Source organism: Myiozetetes cayanensis, unplaced genomic scaffold (genome assembly GCF_022539395.1).
Source record: "Myiozetetes cayanensis isolate MyiCay16 unplaced genomic scaffold, myiCay2020 scf17, whole genome shotgun sequence".
Lineage (NCBI taxonomy): Eukaryota > Metazoa > Chordata > Aves > Passeriformes > Tyrannidae > Myiozetetes > Myiozetetes cayanensis.
In genome coordinates this window covers 6,333,291-6,353,688 of record NW_026087378.1, presented here as the reverse complement: position 1 = coordinate 6,353,688, position 20,398 = coordinate 6,333,291, and the positions used below count along the sequence as shown (strand labels likewise).

The 20,398-nt window shown below is 49.2% G+C and overlaps 1 long non-coding RNA gene across 6 annotated transcripts in view; it reads left to right on the top strand.

Annotated features, from left to right (window-relative positions):
- The window catches only part of LOC126638554 (uncharacterized), a 1,011,613-nt gene that overhangs the window by 591,966 nt on the left and 399,249 nt on the right, over positions 1-20,398 (top strand). The window contains exon 1 of one of the 6 annotated variants that reach the window (XR_007628623.1): positions 11,297-11,317. The exons of the other annotated variants lie outside the window; for them this stretch is intronic. This is a non-coding gene — a long non-coding RNA (uncharacterized LOC126638554). Of the gene's footprint in view, positions 1-11,296; positions 11,318-20,398 lie in introns of those variants that run through there. 6 annotated transcript variants of the gene reach the window in all.

The window sequence follows — 20,398 nt, the reverse complement described above, 5'->3', positions numbered from 1 at the left end:
CTCACAACTTGATAATAATTTTCATGCCTCTTTTACTAGAAGGCTTTAAAGCATCTCAGTGCTCAGTTTCAGTTTGTTGCATCCAGGTGTGAGCAGTTTTGTTGCACTCCGTTACCAGTGGTGGGGGATGAGAGGCACAGAGGGCAGATGTGGACAACCCCAAGGGTCCGTGGAGGGGGGATTGTCCCTGTGCCTCTTCTGTGAGCTCCTTTCTGATCCTTCCATAAGCTCCTGATGCTCCTGGTGCTGTCTCAGAGCTGAGAGCTCTCACCTGTCCAGGACATAGCCCTTTTCCTGGGGTCACAAGGGGTCTGTGCACTCCACTGTAGGGCTTTTCCTCCTGTCGCCTTCTCCCTTCTTCTCTTGGGGTGCCTTGCAGGGAGCTGATTGCTCAGTGCAGGTGCTGATCGTTCAGCCTTACTGGTGACGGCAATTCTGTGACAGCCAGAGGTGATAAAGGCAAAGCTGCTTCTTGGGGACAACCTGGGGAGCTGAAAACCAGTGATTTAGTGCTTTGTGCATTTTTGGCCTCGAGACCCATCCATTCCCTGTGATTGCAGCAGGGCTTGTAACAGCAGCAGGAAACCAAAAAGTTAAACCCTTCTGCTTGGTTCCATTGCCTGTGGTCTGGCTCTGGCTCTTCACTGCTTGCAATAACCAGAAAAGGTAACCCATGTCGGGTGGATCAAAAGGGCATTGCTTCCTGCCCCAGAGTGATGCAAAGGAATTTGCAAAGCCTGGAGATAGGGAGAATGAGGCTCCAGATTTGGATCCTTGGCATCTGTGGGCGAAGCAGCGTGTAGAGAATAAGAGTCAAGCTTGTACATACCTGTACCACCAGTAAGAGCTCCCTGGCAGGAGGCTGAAACACCTGCAGGAGCTGGGGTTGACCCATGATACTGCCTAAAAATCTTCCCAGGTATCAGCAGAAAAGCATGAGCAGAGAAAGCGCTTTCTCTAACATTTAAAGTGTTGTAACAGTTAATGTGCTCTTATGAGGAGGTTCTTTGCAGTGGAGGGAGGAAAAAGTGGCAGTTCTGAAGAGTGATTTTAAGACAAATGTCTTCTGGCCATTATAATCTTGAGGATCAAGGCAGTCTTGGGAGAGAACTGAGAGGCTGGGTACCAGCAGAGATGAACAAAGTTGCTTTATGCAGGGCTCTTGTTCATAGAATTATAGAATATCCTAAGTTGAAAGGGATCCACAGGGATCATCGAAGTCCAACTCCAACAATCCCACTGTGTGCCTGAGAGTGGTGTCCAAACGATCCTTGAGCTCTGTCAGCCTTGGGGCTGTGACCACTGCCCTGGGGAGCCTGTTCAGTGCCCGACCACCCTCTGGGGGAAGAACCTTTTCCCAATATCCAGCCTAACCCTCACCTGACACAGTTTCAAATTTTTAGCATGGTTCAGATGGTCTTGCTTAGTCTGGCCTTTGCATCAGAGGCACAGCACCTCAGTCTCCCATCAGTGAAGGAGTTTCCACTTTTATAGGACAGGAGTTTCCACTTTTGCCCATCCCTCAGGATATTTACATTTCTCTGTTGATGAAGGCTCTCTGGCTCAATCTCCTGTCTCTATCCCCCTCTGCCAGCAGGGAATATAAAAAAAAAACCCACTAGAAACCTGCAAGCAGTGGGGTTTGGGAGCAGGAAAGGAGACAAGGCATCAGCTCAGTTTCCCACATCGTGCCAAGAGCAGCCGGCTGGGACACATCCCCCTGTCTCAGGTCTGTCACATCCCCAGCGCTCCCCTTGTAGTAACTGCTGGCCTTTGCGTGGCGTGTGACAGCGTGGTGGCAGCTGTGACGCATCCATCAGCCCTGCCTGCTGCCGAGCATTCCCTCCTGTTGCCAGGCAAAGAGGGGTGACCTTTTCTGAGGGGAGGAGGAGACGGTGGGGAGAGCAATGGGTGGGTGGGAGGCAGTGGCAGCCTTGGATGGGGCTCCCAGGGCTGTGCTGTGCCAGTGGCTCAGGTCAGGGCTGGGTTTGGATACGCGGAGTGAAGCCGACAGTCCCTCCCACTCTGTGTGGTGTTGTGGGTGCAGAAAGCCCCATCCCCACCTGCCTACTTGGATTGAGATGAAGCTCTCCCTGGTGGGCCCTGCCATCCCTGTGGGATGCGATGCCCAAATTACAGGAGGAAGTATCAGGAAGGCGCTCGGTGAAATGCTATTTATGGGCTGCTGCAGATCTGACTGTATCGCCTTCGGTGTAGGAAACTTCAGGGCACCACCCTGTCCCTCCACCCTGCTCAGCCTGAGGTGAGGCACCGAGCAGCAGCAGTGGGGGTTTGGGTCTTGTGCCCTGCCGTGTGACTCGTGCATAAAATTGTCCGGTTGTCTGTACCAAAGGGGCTTTCCTGTGGCTCCAGCACCTGGACAGTGCTCTGCTCTGTGTGTGCCAGTTCTGGAGTGAAACGCGGGGTGGCTTCACTGGAAAAAGAAAATCTTTTCCAGGTATTTGAGGTCAGCGTGACAGGGGAAACAATTATGAGCCTCTCAGTCCGGATTGGTACAAATGGTACCGTCAATCCACAGAGATGGAGCTTTGTGTGAAGGGGTGAGGTGGAACAGTACCAGACATAACCTGAAATGACTTAACAAGCTGCTCAAGTTTTTAGATGCATGTGTCATTTTTTTTTTAATTTAAATTTCCTCTGACATTTCATAGGCTTCATCACTCAACGTGAAGCCAAGATCCATGTGAGTGTGTGCGGTAGGATTGTTTTTAAATTTTATTTTAAATACAGATGTCTGGAATAACTTTTTTGCACACACTGTAGGAGTGTAAAGGTTTCTAAGCAACATCATTTCATGCTGTTTGCATTAGAGAATGTAAAACAGGGTTCCTTTTTTTAAAAGTCTCTGCAGTGCAGGCATAATTACAGGATCCCATTATGCAGCATTGTGTCTACGGTGAAGCCTGCCCTAATGGAATATTCTGCCTTTCCTGAAGTCTTACCTGCTTTTTACCAAGGCACTTAAGGACTTAATTAGCGTCATTATAGACTGCCACCCCCTTTCTCAGCCCTGTGCATGAAGGGATAATGATCTGTCCAAGCTAGCATGCATTCACTTCCCATGGTTAACAGCACCACATGGAGGGAGTGTTTCGTAGCTCGCTGCTGCTATCTTGAATTGAACATGGAGGAGGAGGGGGGAAAAATGAAAGCGTTTCCTAGGAGCAATAAATATACTCTGTGTTTACTTGGCCTGGTCTTAGCCATGGAGCTGGGATGGTGTTTGTCACTGGGAGATCCCTGGGGAGCTCCTCTGTCTAAAGCCTCACAATGTGCTGCCGACCGTGGCACAGAGTGGTGCCAGCTGCCTTTGTGCTCAGTCCTGCAGGTGTGGGCTGCAGGGCACCCACATGCACTCCATCCTTCAAAAGAGTCCCCAGGAAACAGCAGGAGCCATGTGGATGCAGCAAGCCTTCCCGTGATGTGGGATCCACAGTGTGGATGTGCCATGTGTGGGCAGCATCTTCCACTGACCTGGATGTACATCCATGCATGTGTGCCTGTATATACATGTGTAAATAGAATGAATGGAATGGTTGGTTTGGGTTGGGAGGTATCCTGAAGACCATCTATTTCCAACCCCCTGCTGTGGGTAGGGATACCTTCCATTGGACCAGGTTGCTCAGAGCCCCTTCCAACCTGGCCTTGGACACTTCCAGGGATGGGGCAGCCACAGCCTCACTGGGCAACCTGTGCCAAGGCCTCACCACCCTCACTGGAGGAATTTCTTCCATATTCTAAACTAGTTGCTGCCTGTTGCTCTTGCTGGGCAGTAGCTGTTGGAATTGCTCTGAAGGATGTGTTCAATGGGTTGGAGTGACAGGAGGTGGTGGGGCTGGAGGGCACCACTCCGATGCTGAGGGAAGCTGGAGAGGATCATCCTGCTGCTACATGACAGCATCTGCAAAGCTCCTGTCAGCTGGATGGTCAGTTTTGATCCCTAGTGCTTTGATGCTAAACAACATTTGCACTGAGCTGCCCAATGGAGTTTTATAAACATCTGGGGGCTTTTTGCATTTTACGAGATGAAGAGTGTTGGCTTTTGTACCAGAGACGGGGCCAAAGGATTTTTTATTGCTGGTTAGGTAACTTCTCTGGCATGTTGCATTGGGAGCTCTAGACATTATTAATGAGGTGTGTGAGTGCTATGGTGCATGTGTTGTTTTGTGTAATGGCTGTTGCTGCTGAGCCCCGTGCCAGGATGTGTCCACAGTGTTTTCCTACAGGTGTACAACTCTCAGCCCCCTTCACCTCTTGTGGTGTCCTTCCTACCCAACCTGCTCCAGGGTTAGTGCTCCCCCAGCAAGTTTCCTCTGGAGTTTTGCTAACATCTTGTAGGGAGGAAACCTACCCATAACCTCTGCTTTTTGTAGTTCTCAGTTCAGGTGGGAAGGGAAACTAAGAGAGTGGTCAGGAGGTTGGGAGGTGGGATGTGGCACTCCTGGATGTGGAGCTGAGCTGCATTCAGAGGAGCTTTTTGAAGGCTTGTGGCCCAGCTCTTATGAAAAGTAAAGATAAGAAAGAAAGAGCTGATGCTGACGAATTTCCTGTTTTCCTTGACTCAGTTGAAATCCTGAATGTCACCTGCTTGCTCTCTCACCTCAGCAAATGGGGTCTGGCCTGGGACAATGCAAGAAAGTTGCCCATGCTGGGGAGCAACCTTCAAAGTTCACAGCTGCTCCAGGGCCTCCTCATCCTGGCCTAGGGGAAGGTGTCCCTGCCCATGGCAGGGGGTTGGAACAAGACGATCTTTAAGGTCCCTTCCAACCCAAACCATTCTGTGATTCTGTGATCTCCTGCTCTGCTTTGCTTATCCAGGATGACTCTCCTGCATTGTCTGCTCCTACAAAGGGCTGCTGCAGTGATGCAGTGCCTGTTACTTTTTAAACAAGAGCGACTTGGCTTCTTCTCTGGCTCTTGCAGCCTCTGCCCTCAAGGAGCTGTGTGTGATCCCTGCTCAGATGGCTGGGGACATCTCCTCAGCCTCTCACCCTGCCCCACAGAGCAGTGCTTGACACGTTATACATCTGACACAGGTGGTGCAGGCAGTCCTGGCCCCCAGCACAAAGCCCCTCCAAGCTGCAGCTGTCCCTCGTGCTTTCCAGGGAGATGGCCGGGTGTCTCGGGCAGTGCACGTTCCATTTTGCTTCATAAACACTGAAAATGGTGCCAGATGGAGCTTTGTAGGTTCACATCATCTGCCCTGTGCTCCGTGTATTTTAAACAAACCTGGGAGGGGGTTTGGGCTGGATCCTTGTTTGTTCTTGAAGGAATTGATGCGGGCTTCAGAGTCCTCATCCATCCATCTTCCATATGGAGATAAAAAGTTTTGGCTGAACACTGCTAAATGTGCCGTCATCTATCACAGCGGAGGCGGGATTGTGTCAAGGAAAAATAATCCACCATCAGGCTCAAAGGAAGAAAAAGAGGAAAAAAAAAAAGAAGAAAGAAATAAGATTTCCAGTAAAATGCATTGCTTTTAAAAATCCAATTCACCCTTTGCCAAGTCACTGTTTGGTTTTAGACTTGTTTCACATGAAAGCAACCTTTAAAGGTTACTTTTATCCCTCTTTAATGAGCTATAGAAATGAGCCTGGCCTGCTACAGGGCAGAGGCCAGGGATGGGACTGCGTGAGGAGCTGATGCTCCCCTTCGGAGTGGTTGTGTGAGCTGTACCATCAGCTCCCTGGCTGCCAAATTCTGTAGCCAGCAGCTTTCAGCAAGAGAAATGAAAGAGGATCATTGATGTATATCTTTCCCCTTGCTGTGGTGGAAATTATATATGCTGCAGTGTGTGTGGGAGAGAGAATAGACATTGCTGTGTGTATTTTTATGAAGCATTCTGGATCCTGGGGGCCAGGTTTCCTGGCACCCCTCCTGTGCTGGGTGCTGAGCTCTTTGGAGATGTGTCCCAGTGAGAGCTCTTGGAAACCTGACCCCTGCAGTGAGCATCAACCATCTGCAGACCTGGCCCCCATCCTGCCCATGTGAGCAAGGGGAGACCCAAACCCCCACCCCAGAGCCCTGTGCTGCCTCTTCTTTTCTTTGCACTGCCCAAGTGTGTTCTGGTGACAGGGTGTCTGAGCACCTCTGCAGGGATGGACTGTCCCAGTCCTGATCAGCAGGACAGTGTCCAACTCCTTGAGTGTCTGGCTTTGCTGTCATGGGTAGGCACAAAGTGGGCTCCCTCAGCTCCTCACAGCAATGTGGCTGCATGAGCTGAACAAGACTGACAAAGACAGCAGCAGGGTCTCTAAACAAGTCTCAGCAACGTGTATCTGTGGATTGAGCTCTTCCTCTTCCCACCAGATAATCTCTTCTGCCCAGGCATCATGCATGAGTGGTTCCAGAGCCCCCCAGCCCAGCTGGGAAACCTCCCAAACTGCGGCGCAGCCCTTCCAGTCCAAGGGCTGCTGCATTTTCTCACTCTGCTTCCAATGGCTGTGCTAGTAAAACATCTCTCTCATTTTTCTTCTGATGCACGTCACGCTGTGTGAAGCTTTTAGGGGAGACCTGGCTGATGCAGAAGGAGCAGCAGTGGGGGGTAAACAAGCCATGCCGTGCACAGAAAACCCAATGCGCTTGTGCCTCGTTGAGCTGGTGTGGATGTGTGTGTGTTCTGGGACAGGACCCTTTGGGTGAGCCACATCAGCACCAGGGGTGAAGGCAGCTGTGAAGGGCTTGGTGGTGATGCTGTCTGTGCTCCAAAGGGAGTGATTTTCACATCCCCGCTGTTGGGATGCCAGCAGCAGTTTGCAGTCAGTGTGGAGCTCTGCCTCTGGCCCCTGCACCAAACTGGAGCTGAGCTGGGGGACTGAGTGGCCTCCCTGAGCCCAGCAATGAAACAGTGCAAGGTGGCAGTTATTTCCAAGTCTTTGGATTACCAGCCCATGCTCCCTCTGGGACCTGCTTGGTGTGGGTTGGGTGGGCTTTAAACGTAAGCTGGATGTGCTGCTGCTGACTGTGATCCCAGTGTTTCTGGGGTTGAGGGCCTACTGGGTGTTTGGGGAAGCAGAGAGGAGGTCGGCAGCTGCTCAGTTCTTGCTGAACAGACCCCTCTGTCCCTGGAGGCTTGACACAATGAGGCAGCTGTACTTACAGATGTGGTCTTGCCTCTCCTTTTCTACATGCATGCTGCTGTCCCTGGGCACGCTCTGGGCTTCCTCAGCTTATATTCAAGTTGTGGGTTTTAAAATCCCTCCCTGTGCTGCTCTTGCAGGGCCTGGAATTGGCTGTGGCTTCATGTGCCCTCTGCACCTTCTGGTGCCTCCTGTGCTGGGCAGAACCAGGGGTTGGGAGCTATGCTGGGACAAGGACCTCCCTATCAGTAGCTCTGTTATGGTTTCAGATGTTTTTGGTTGCCCTTTCCTCATGTGGATGCATCTTGTGGGACAGCAAAGAGTAAATTGAGCTGCAAAAGAGCAGAGCCTCTCCCTGAGGGTTTTTGATGCAGCTGCAGGGCCCAAATTGCTGACCTCAGTCATGCCCTCCTATAGGCATTTTTCCTGCATCCCCTTTCCGAGCAGAAATCATCTCCATCTTCCTTAAGGCGCCGTTTGCACGTGAGGGGTTTTTGTATGAGAGGTTTTTACAGGAGGACTGTGATGATTTTCCTGGTTTTGCTGCTGTTGTGTGAAGGCTGGTGGGCACTTCCCCCCACAGCAGGACCAGCCACCCAGGGATGCTCTGTGTGAGCAGGATGTGCTGGCTTGGAGAGGATCTGTCTACTGGGGAGCCGCCAGCATGGAAGGCGCTCTGGAGAAATTCCCAATGAACCAGAACTGAGGAGGATGCTGTTTTCTGTAGAAGTGTCAGAAGGCCACTGGAGGCAGTGGGCAACAGAGAGCAACTTTCCTATGGGAAAGTAAAGCCTTGTTCCATTTTTAACCCTTGGTAATTGAGTCCAGGGTGAAATGTGACCCCAGGTTACATAGTTGTAATGCCTTCTCTGTGCGCTGGGCTCCGGGCCCTTAGGAGGGGGAAGGAGCAGTCGTTTGCTGGTTTTGGCCCAGCTCCACGAAGAAGTGAATTTGTTAGTGCCTGTAAAGAACGAAAATCGGGAGGCAGGAAGTGGACATCTCCTTAACAGACATCAGAGCTGACAGCCCTGTGTGTGGCTTTGGGGACACCCACCCGGACCATTGTGTGTAGTCAGGCAGAAGAAAGCAGAGTGGCAGGGGAGTTTGGGGTCCCTGGTGGGGCTGTGAGTCAGGAACATGTCCCTGTGGGAGTCTTTGTCCTGGGAAGCATGTGAACTGGCCCTGGACCACTGTGGCAGGAAGGAAGACAGGCCAGATAGGGAATCTTTTTGGCAGGGGTCTCCCTGCTCAGTGCAGGTATAATGACCTTTCCATGCTCGGCTCTCAGCAGACATTCATTGATGGAGTTGTCCTGCAGGGGCAGGGGAAGTAATGGTAATCCTGTGTGATTAGCAGGAGCTGGGATGGGTGCTTGTGCCATTACAAACCATCCCTGTGAATCTGGGAGCTCTGCAGGCACCCCAAGTGTTTGAGGAAGGGCTGGAAGTCACGCCCAGCAAGGGCACCTCACAGTAGCAGCCTGCATAGGAGACACATTATCTTGGGCAACTGGGATCTCCTCCTGCTCTCCCTCACCTCTTATTTCCAGGAGGCTCTGTAGTGATGGTTACACTAAGACAACAGTGATAAAAAATTTATTTGAGCCTTGTCATTAAAAATAGATGACTGTAGCCTAAAGGTGACTTGTTGGGTAACTTGTGCTTACTGTTCTGCTTTGTTGCTTTTTTCTTCACATTTAGTTTTTTTCAGCCTTACAAATATTAAATATGCCATGTCAGGTTGGTTTTGTTGCAGTCTCTTAGGAAGAGCTGCCCACTGGGAACTTTCTCTGCCTTGAGGATGTCAACAAATCATTTATCCTCCATGAGGAAAACAACAGACATGACTGTAAAATAGAACTTAGAAAAAAAAAAAAAGTGGACAGTTAGCAACAGTCAGCAGTTCCTCTGGACTTGTTTCTTCAAATATCCTTGTTCTAAATTGCCTGTTGTCCACAGAGACTTTAAGGGAAAAAGGGTAGGGTACACAAGACCTGAGTTTTTGGTGTTAAATACTTCCAGACCTCCTGAGGCCATCAGGAGGGAGCAGGCCAGCTGCTGGTAAGGCTCCAGATGCTGCCTTGGGGAATGGATCACTCCGGGGAGCTGGCTGGCTGCAAGCTGTCTCAGATGCCTTCCCCTTCTGTTTGTGTGAGGCAGCTTTTATGAGTCTTATCCCCCAAAATGGCATGAGATTGATCTCTGGGGCTTCCAGGGAACATGGGGCGGGGAAAAAGAAGTGGCAAGAGGTGATGGAAAGCCTAAAGGATCCTCAGCTCTGTGCATGGGTCTCCAGACGCAGGACACGTCGTGGGCAGGGGAGGACTGGGTGGGTTTGACTGCCATCCCCAATGTCTCTGTGGGGACACAAAGCTGAGCAGGCTTTGTCCCAGAGGTTTTGTCATTGCTGGGGAATCACACCAGGAATCTGCAGTGCCTGGATGTAACAGGCTGGCTCCAGTCCCTCCTGGTGCCTCACAGACTTGGGAGCAGTGTGGGGTATATGGAGGAACATTGCTGCCTCTCCAACTGCTCTGACATGCAGCTCTTCTGAGCTGCACATCACCAAAGTGATGGTGCCAATAGGGCTGGAAGGGGACGAGGGAGCGTGCTGGAGTGAGGTGGCTGGGAGAGGTGCAGGGGCAGTGCTGGAGATGGAAAAGATGGGCTGGAAGGGGGTGTGGCACACGGTCCAGAGCAAGCTGTGACAAAAGGGGGATGGGGTGGTGGGGTGCAACAAGAGGCAGAAGCTCCATCACCTGTGGGTGAGTGCCTGGGGAGTGTCCCATCACTGTGCAGTGAGGCTGCCAGTGTAGGTCATGTCACAGTGTGCAGAGATCCCCCGTAAACAGGGAGCCATTCCTTTTGTTCTTGAAGACAAAGGATCTCTCTCTGGATCTCTTCCAGAATGTAATGCTTTGGCGTGGAACAAGAAATTCTGTTAACCCTACTCCCCTCTCAGCCCAGTAAACTGGAGGTGCTGACCAATCCAGGCACCTCTTCCACCTCTTGGAAATTCTGGGAAGTAAATGTTTTGCCGCTGGTGCAAAATAATTAGGAAAGGGGATTTGTGTTTTGTTGCTGGATGTGCCTTTTCCCACCTCCTTGATTAATCCTGGATGCAGATGCTAGTCATTAGCTGTTTAGCTCAGGATTTGTGTGCGTTGCCAGGACTTGACCTGCATCTTGTAGTAACAAAAGCAGATGAAACATCTGCCTGGGGGGGAAAAAAACCCCATGGAGTTTCCTGCCAGCTTGGCTGGGAGAGAGGAAGGGACAGGAGGGTGGAGAGGGCACAAACAAGATAGTGTTCAGAGTGGAAAAATTTGATCTGGATTCTCCATAACAAACTTGTCTCTCAAAGGCTCTCTGAGCCAGTGTGAACAGGAATTTTGCAATGACTGGAAAGTCCAAGCTTCCCAGTCCCAGAGGATGATGAGGGGCAGTTTGCAGAGAGGCACGGGTGGGTGGGAACGTCCTCCCCAGATTCTCTTGGGAGGTGTTGATTAGGGCCACTGTTGTTAGAGCTGATTGATCACTGCTGAGCGGGAACAAACAGTGATGTCAGACAAAGGCCACCAGCCGGGACGGGGGAAGGGGGCCTGCGACACTGTGACACCGTGCCGTGGTGAGGATATTAATTCTCAAAGAACTGTTACTGCTGAAAGGCTGTATTGTTCCTCAGGGACCGACAGATGACGATCTAAGTCAACCTCGTTATTCCAGCTGGTGGTCCCCAGCAGTCACTGGGAACAGACCCCATCGGTGCTGTTGCTCGTGGTGATGGCACAGCATCTCCCAGGAGTGGCTGCTGGGTGGCCTCATGGCAGTGGCAGCCCTGTGCTGAGCTCCCCTGATGTGTCAGTCAGACACAGAGCAGATCATCAACTGCTGCTACCAGCCCTTGTGTGGGTTCAGCATGTTTGCTTTGTCTCCTTTTGGGATGGTAGGGGCATGTTCAGGGTGATGCAAGATACCTGAAGGGAACCTACAAGAAAAGTGGAGAGGGAATTTTTACAAGAGCATGTAGTGACTGGGCAAGGGGGAATTGCTTCAAACTGACGGAGAATAGGTTTAGATTAGATATCAGGAAAAATTCTTTACCGTGAGGGTGATGAGACCTGACACGGGTTTCCCAGAGAAGCTGTGGCTGCCCCACCTCTGGAAGTTTCCAAGGCCAGGTTGGACAGGGCTTGGAGCAACCTGGTCTAGTGGAAGGTGTCCCTGCCCATGGCAGGGGGGTTGGAATGGGATGATCTTTATGGTCCCTTCCAACCTAAACCATTCTATGTTTCTATGTGTTTTTTTCAGGCAGCACCTGGGTGTGGGGGATTTGAAATGAGCAGTTCTAGTGCCCTATGTGGAAAAGAAATGCTTTAGTAAATGAGTGAGAGGGATCCCTGGGTGCTAACCAAGCACTGTGGACACCAGTGGATGTGTTTTGGATACTTCAGCAGGGACAGATATACTTGGGATGACAGGAGACAGGGAGCTGATGGGATAGTGGTGCGTTCAAGCTTGAGAAAAACTGCTGCAAAAGTGAAGTTTGCTTTGTCTAGAAATTAATTTTCAGTCTCTGCCCTATGGAGCCTGTGGCTGTCCTTGCCTTCACTGGACATAAAGGGTTTCCATAGGACCCTTTCCAGCAAGGCTGGTGTCACAGAGCAGTTGCAATGTTAGACTTCAGGGTGTTACGAGTCATCCTGTAAAATGTGAAGTACGTTGCTATTTGCAGAAAGTTTTTGTGGAAAAGGCACTTAACTCAGAGGAAGAGGTCTGGTTTCCAGAGCAGTCAGCTTTGAGTGGACAACGTGTAAAACTTCATGTGCAAGGGAGGGCAAAGTTAAACTTTTCTCTGACAAGATAAACCCAAAACAAACCACGGAGGCAAGGCCCATGACCACAAGTAAATCAGTGTGGAGCTATAAAAAGGACAACTGGTTCCTGGCAGGCAGCTTCAAGCATGGGCCCTTCAAGTGTCCTGCCTGTCCAGGCTGAGTTGCCGATGCCTGGGAAGAGGATGAAAGAGCAGCAAGGAGTCAACTGCTGAAAATTTCCTTCCTGGTGCTGGGAAGGACGAGCAGTTCTTCCTCAGGGTGAATCACGCCCCGGCACTAAGCAGCTAATCCTGCCGACTGTGGCTGTTCCCTGATAAGCTATCCTGCCAACTCTGATGAGTTTCCAGCAACTTCATTAGAAAACATAATGTTAGAAGCGATTGGAAGTCAATTCTGTTTTATGTGACTAATGTTAATTATTATTACTTTTGTTAGTTAACCTAATCCACAGAGATTCTCCCATTAATAGATGTTACTAATTTGTACTCAGAGTACACTGTCTTCCACCGATGGATTTCAGAGCATTTCCCCACTGCCCTCTATTTTGTATTTAATGTAGCTCAACATTTTATTTAAAGTTAATTATTGTGAGCTGTAAGTTTCCACAGTCTCCTATAAACATCAACTAAGCTTTGCAGTCTGGGGCTTTTTTACAACGTGTCAGGCAAAGAAACACAGGATAACACTTTGGGAATGCTGGAAGGCGTATGATTGAAAATGGAAATTGGCAGATAAGTGACTGGGAATAGCGTATCGCTCTCCTTGCAGGAGGTAAGAATTGTGCAGTGTGTGGATGGAGAAAAAAGGGGGCTGACATAACCTGAATTACCTGCTCATGGGCACAGAGTGGTCTCTGGCTCCTCACTGTGCTCTGGTTTAAGATGGAGCCACAGCCAGTGGTGCAGCACAAGGAGTTTTTGCATAGGTGCAAACCAGTTTAAGGACTATCAAGCCTTGTGGCTGAAAATCCTTCGATCAAAGCCTTTATCTTGCTTCAATTTTTTTTGTTCATCCTTTTCTTACATTTTTTTTTCTTCCCTTTTCTCCTCTATGAGGCAATCCAAGAGATCTTGTGCCATGTTGGATGTGGGTCCCCTGGCAGGGCTTGGAGCGGAGCAGCTGGGCTCCCTGGAGCTGCTGCCTGGCAAACAGTGCCCCTTGCCCACTCAGTGCTGCTGGGGGGGATGGTTTGAATGCAGTCTGCAAAGAGACTGGTTTAAAACAGGGTCGAGGGCTCCAGACAATCTCTGTAACTTCACACATGTTCAGGAAAACCGTGTGTATAGCTCAGCACATCGAGTTGTGTTAACAAAGCTCCTTGCCAGTGAGTGGAGTGTTTGTTTGGACATGGCATTGTGATCCCTGTATATCTGAGCAAGGATTATTTTCAATCCTAAAAAAATAACAAACCACAGAACTATGGAATTTATCATATAGAAGAAGCAGTAGGAGGTCAGGGGTTGTCTGAGCACAGCATTGAGGGCTCTGCTTGTTGTGTTTGGCTTTGAGAGAGAATTCCCAGTGTGATTTTTTGGGGCAGCAATTGATCTCCATCTCTTTTAGCTTCTTTCTTTGATGGAGTAACAACACATGTCTGTGCTGCAAGGTGGAGGGGGAGCCTGGTGCAGGATCACATTGGGGGAGTGCCAGTGGTGGAATGGAATAGTTTGGGTTGGAAGGGACCTTAAGGATCATTTTGTTCCATCCTCCTGCCATGGGCAGGGACACTTTCCACTAGACCAGGTTGCTCCAAGCATTGTCCAACCTGGCCTTGGACACTTCCAGGGATGGGGCAGCCACAGCTCCTCTGGGTAACCTGTGCCAGGGCCTCACCACCCTCACAGGAAAGATGTGGGGACAGCACAAGAGTGGCCCCCTTTGTCCAAAATTCTTTGGGGCACTGGATGGTAAGTAAATTATAGTTTTTTAATCACAATTCTATCATTAGGTGTTTTGTTAAGAAAGATATGGATTAGTTTTGTGCAGTTTAGTTGCTTTGGTACAGCTGAGAGCAGACTTGCTTCCTCTGCATTGTGACTGATTAACTGTGAGTCTGTGGTTGGGTCACTCACCTTCCTGCTCTGCTGCAGTTCTCCACCTCAAATCAACACAATGCTAATTATTTCTCAGTTTTAGTTTGGAGTGCAACTTTAATGGAAATGTTAATTTACAGTGACTACTTCACAGTGCATTTTTTGGGAAAAAGCTCTCAGCTTTTCCACGTGGTTATCAGATAGTGACTGGAAAACCCCAGCCCTCTACTTGAGCTAACAAAGATCATAACAATGGTTAGTGAAAGTGAAAGTGCTCTGCAGTCAGTTATTGTTCCATTTGGTTATTTATGGGCAGCTTCCTGTCTTGAGGAATATCTGTAAACCTTGTATTAGTTACTGGGAGAAAGCCACTGCTGGGACACGATAACACTGGGGTTTCTCTGTCCTGCAGCCCTCCTGGTTCTGCCTTGGGGCTGGGCAGCTGCTGCACAAAAGTAACATAACACTTGCAAAATAACAAAGAAACAAAATAATAAAATCCTGTTTTATTTGTCTGTCTTCTTAACACTCTCCTGTTGAGGAGGGGAAGTTGATGGGATGCTCCGCTTTGGGGACTGTGCATGGCACTGCAGGAACCAGAGCACAACCACAGGCACTGAGCAAACACCTGGGCAGGTTTTCAGGCAGGGCTGCTGACACCTGATGAGCACTTCAGGCACAACCTTGTGCTGACCTTGCAGTTCTCCACTGCTTGGGAAAGCTGTATCTCTGCTGCATTGCCTAGGGGTCTCCCTTACACTGACTCGCCAGCCCTTTTGCAGTGGCAGAGGAAGGATGCTCTGTTCTGGGACTGCCCCTTTTTGGCCTCCTGCTTCCAGTATGAGCTCAGATCGATCCCCTATTCCCACTCTGCTTTAGTTTCCCATCTCAAAAACAGTTTTGAGGAACAAAACTGGGAATAAAGGAGTTGCCAGCTTTGCACACCTAAGTTCAGAGATCAGCCCCACAGAAACATCTTAGACAAGAAGAAGTTGTAAATGAAATGAACCCTGCAACCAACTGGCTCTTCATGAGTGGCCAGCCCAGAGCATGGAGCTGACATGATAAGATTTTTGGGACGTGAACTGGTGACAGCAAGATGGGGTGAGTGTTAGGAAGTGGTTGGAGTGGCTGGTTATTTTGGAGAGGACAGCCCACCAGGATGGCTCTTGGCTATGTTCTCCCCACAGCCCTGTACACTGGTGACCAGCATGGGAACACAGGGCAGCTCAGCCTTGCCTTTTTATTTAGGAAGAAAACGTTTGCTGGGGAGTGTTGATCTTGGGTGCAGATGTTTTGTGTCTCTCGTCCATCGAGGTCAGTTGGAGTTCTGCCGACACGAGTGACGTGTGTGCAGCAGAGGCCAAAATCCTCCCGCAGACGAGCGCTGTGGGACTTGTCTGTGTCCTCTGAAAGATGGTAGCTTGGCTTTTACAGCATCCCAGCACAAAGGGGGCCTGAGGCTGAACTGGTGACTTTGGTGCAGAATTAGGGTAAGAAGTTCTTGTGTGGCACCACTGGTCCCCATGCCAGGCTGGTCTGGTCTCTGTGGAAAGCTGGAGATGACTCATTTCCCTTGTGAATTCGTGAGGTCTTGTCTCTCCTCCCTTCGGGCATCTTGCTGGTAGCACTGCTCCCCCGACCGCCTGCATGGTGCTCTTTGCTCGTTAGCTCTATTTATAGGGAATTTAGTGAGATATCAATTAAAGGAATGAAAACAAACTGAAGATGCCTGTCAGTGGAAAAACTGGAGTGAGGCAAGGTTATTGGTAGCAGTTGTTTAAAGTCTTGTCGGCCCTTTTTATAGGCAGTCCTTGTTGCTGTGGGACAGCTGGGCTGGACCTGTGTGTCCCAGCAGATGGTGGCAACCCCTGTGTGGGACCCTGTCCCTCTGCTGGGACCATCCTGTTGGGCAGCTCATTACAAAAAAAAAGGGAGGGATGCTAATGAAAGAAGTGGGCTTGAAGGAGTCCCTCTTTCTAAAGCACATGCTGGATAGACTCTGTTAATTAGCTCTCCTGATTTACTGTTTTCCTGTTTGGGGGATATGGTATTTATGATCCTATGGGGAGGATGTGAGCTGGCATGGAGAGAGGAGATTTCTGATCCTTCAGGGCTTTATGATCCTCTTTCCTCTTGAAAACTCCAGCTGTGGGGAGACCAGGAAATTGGAGATTTGTTTCTGACTGAGTGAATTAGCGTCTGTCTCTCTAAAATCTGTTTCTCTTAGTTTTGCTGCACCCTAAGTATTATTTTGGCTTGCTGCCTCACACCTCTGCAGTGTCAGCATGGGGAGAGCCCCTGGCTGCAGTCAGAGCCCATCCCAAACTGTCAGCAGTCTCCAGGTCTGTCTGGGATCTCTGGTGTGTTCAGCTGTCCCATGGTTTCAAGAAGGTGGAGGTGAACAGACAGAAATCCTCTGGTCAGGGTCCCTCCAGGCTTGGAGCTACTGCCCACATGCTCCCAGCATTCGTGTCCCCATCTTTGAAATAGAAATAATTTGTTCCAGGTGACTTTAAAAGTTTGAGCTGCTTCTGCTCTGCATTCCTGTATACTCTGCATTCTGTAATCTTTTTATAAGGGCATGAAGTGATAGGACAAGAGGGAATGGCTTCAAACTGAGAGTAGGTTTATATTAGATATTAGGAAGAAATTCTCTCCTGAAAGGGTGGTGAGGCCCTGGCACAGGTTGCCCAGAGAAGCTGTGGCTGCCCCATCCCTGGAAGTGTTCAAGGCCAGGTTGGACAATGCTTGGAGCAACCTGGGATAGTGGAAGGTGTCTCTGCCCATGGCAGGGGGGTTGGAATAGGATGATCTTTAAGGTTCCTTCCAACCCAAACCGTTCTATGATTCCCAAGCTGGTGATGTTATCCCTTGCCTGGTATTCTCTCTGGGGAGACTGTGATGAACAAAGCAAGGACTTTGTCTGGATCAAGTCTCAGCCCAACTCATCCCTACTTGCACTGTCACCTCTTTCTGATTTTTTTCTGCTCTTGATGCTTTATACATCATCTCCTCCTGGGGCCACCTCTTTCCAGCTGCCTCCTGTTTGTCAGGTGCTTCCTCTCTCCTCCACTTCACCCCCCAAAAAGTTACCACGCAGAGCAAACTCCCTCCTCCAGCCTTATTAAAAACAGCAGGGATATGGATGTGTGTAGCTCCTGGGCTCCATTAGATATTGTTCAATCAATTGAGAGCAAGAGGAAGGAAAGTGCTGAGTTGAGGGAATTCAATAGGCTCTGTTCAAAAAAAAAAAGACATGTCCAAAAGCACAAACATGATCTCATGCACCGTAGACTTTGTGATCAGGGAACTACAAAAGACTGAGCCTTTGTGTCTGGGCAAACAAAGGAACAGAAATAGCAACCCAGAAATATTAATTCATTGTCAAAATTATCCTCAGTCCCTCGCCATATGATTTATATGGAGCAGAAACCAGGACAGCTCTGCTTTGCTCCTTTATGTTAAGTGAAAGACCAGTGAAAACACACATATTAGGCTTAGATCTGGGGGCTTCTGCCTTGCTCTCTAAGACACTGGAGTGGCTTCTTCATGCCTATGTTAGAAAATCAGCCTTCAAGTCATGCAGTGGCTGAAATGCATCTGGGGCCACTGCTGCTTCTAATTTAGGAATATCACTTGGAGGTTATCAAACAAGCAATACTTTGATCCTGCCTTGGCATTTGCACACCCAGCAGCATCCAGGGGGCTCACTCTGGGTGTCCTTTCTGCCAGCTGTCTTCCATCACCATTTCTGTCCAGGAAAAGCAGGCCAAGACTATCCATGGAAAAGAACTTTGAAGGAGAATGAGGACAAACTGGGCTCACAAAAGGCCCTTGGAGAAAGGGAGCTGGGAGGGAGGAAGTGTCTTTCAAAGGTTTATCTCAGTTGGGGTTAGGCAATTAGATCTGTGGGATCCTTAGGCTGTCCCAATGTATCCCAGTTCCTGTACATCCTCTGGATGTACCATACCTTGGACCAGCCCTGTAAGGCACCCTGGGAAGCCAAGGACATCAGGGGTGAGGAGCTGTTAAAAATGGGAGGATAAAACAAAAGGCACGACTGGCACTATGCTTGTGGGTAGTGTGAGACCATGCTCCAATGAACCATCTTTTTATTGCTATTTCTGTGAAATATGTTTTTTTTTTCCCCCCTCAGGATCCCCTTTTTTTTTTTTTTCATTTGTATTTGGATGCCTGTGTCTGTGCAGATCAAACAACATACTTCCATCATTACAAGTCAGTGAGTCACAAGGGCCACAATGACTCTATCTTAAAAATAACCCCCAAAGCCCTATTGCAATTGCTCTGCAGGCTGGGATGTGTTCTAGCATTCCCCAGGGAAAGTCAGAGGCAGACTGAGGAAGAGACCCAGGGAGAGACGGTCATTCTCATGAATAGGCTGTGATGACTTTTCATATCTGCTTTTTGTCCTCTTTGCAGCTCAGCTTTATGCTCAGATGTGAGCTCTGTGAAATGGATGTTTCCTTTCAACCCTCTTCCACCTCCAGTCCTTTTGCCTTTGTCTCCTTTTCTTCCCCCATCTCCTTTTTTTTTTTTTTTTTTGGGAGTGGGGGCGATGGGGGTGGTTTAGAAAGATCTCTGTTAATAAAACCATGGCTGCTCCAGCCACTTCAGTGTTAGTGCGAAAGAAATGATATTTCAGATGCTCAGGTCTTTCCTCCCTGATGCAATGGGGGGAGTGGAAGAGGAGAAGCAGGGTTATTTCCTGATGGTGCTCTATTGCAATGAGGTTTGCATGAAGCTTGAACCTGGTCTGTTGATAAAGGTGCAAACTTCCAGCTTCTCCCTCCCTAAGAATTGCTCAGTTGTTTAGTTCTTTTGGATGTCTGGACTCGTGGTGCCTTTAGATCTCCAAACAAAAGAGTCTCCTGTGCATCAGCAGTAGTTTTTCCATGAGTACCTTTTCTTAAGGCAGGACAGTAAAGCACATTCCTCTTTATCCCAGACTGGGGATGGATAACAGTGATGCAGAGGAGCAATAGCAGCCACTGTCCAGGTGTTGGGAGTGAGCAGCAGTCAGACCTGCACCCAGTGCCCTTTTATTTAGAGCCTGGGGGTTTTGTCATCGATTAAATGGGGAGCTGGAGCACCCAGCTGTTTTTTCTGCCTGTAAATCAGCTGCAATGCAACTTCTCATGAGAAACAACCCATCTCTCATATCCATGATTTGTTTTGAGCTACTGATCTGTTGATGCTCTTTTGTGACCCCAGGAGTGACCCCTCTGGGACAAAGACCATGCAGGGTGAAGTGGAACATACCATCACCTGCATATCTCAAGGGACAGGCACTGGTGGCCTCAGCTTTATCTCCTTGTCAGCGTCATCAGACGAAGGTGGTGTTGGCAAGTGGTTATCCCAGAATAATCCAGCAATAATAAGTTTAAGCATGAGATGAGGCTCACTTAGAGATGCAGGGAAGTCCAGGCACATTTTGAGAGACACAGACATAGCACGTCACAAGTGAGGTAATATTTCTTTTTTTCTTTTTTGGTGATATTTAATTTATGAAAAATGGGGAATGGAACTGCCCTTGCTCAGCCTCTTCTTGATTTTCCTGTTTGTTTCTGCTTTTTTACTTTTTGGGGCAGAAAGTGTGACTCTTCCAGCTGCCTAGTTTCAGTTTGCCTTCTCTTAATGTTTCTGTTTTCCACTCTGTTACCTGAAGCTCTTCACCCTGACTCCCCAAAACCACCCTGCACAGACATAGAACCAGTGGGTATTTCTTTCTTTCTGCTTTGTGATGGGAAAAAGCATTTGTCAGAAAGATATGTTGTAGGTAGCTGGAGGATGTTCACACCTTTAGGCACAGCTGTACCTTTTGAAAAAAAAAAAAATCCCAGACCCTCTGTCCAGAGCACCCTCAAAGCCTCTGGAAGATCTGATGTCTTTCCAGAAACCTCAGCTCTTTTAATCCTACAGAAAAAGCTCCCTCCTTGAGCTTGTCTGGTGTATTTGCTTTGGCTGTGGGCTTTCCATCAGCTCCCCCATTATGTTGTGATCATCACCTGCACTCTGTCTGCTCTCAGCTCTGGGCTTTGGCCCAGGAGAACTATACATCATACTTGATTGTGACTTATTGTACCGGCTGCTTTTGGGAGGAATGAGGCTGATGAACTCATTTTGCCTCTGACCTGAGCAGATGGAAATGGAGGTCTCCAGATGGGCAGCCAAAGGGCTGTGCTAAGCACTGGTGCTCCACCTCACTGAGATCTGCCTTTTCTAGGCAAACCCTTAGGCGGGACATAGACCTTTGCTCCTTCCCTAGATGCTGTCCAAGGCAGAGAGCTCACCCAGCCCATATCCCAAGTGGGGCTCCTTATCAGCTGCCCACTTCAGCCTGAGGGGCTGGTTGATACTGAGCTGGTGCTGGGAATGCATGGTCGGAAGTCACTAATTGTTTAATG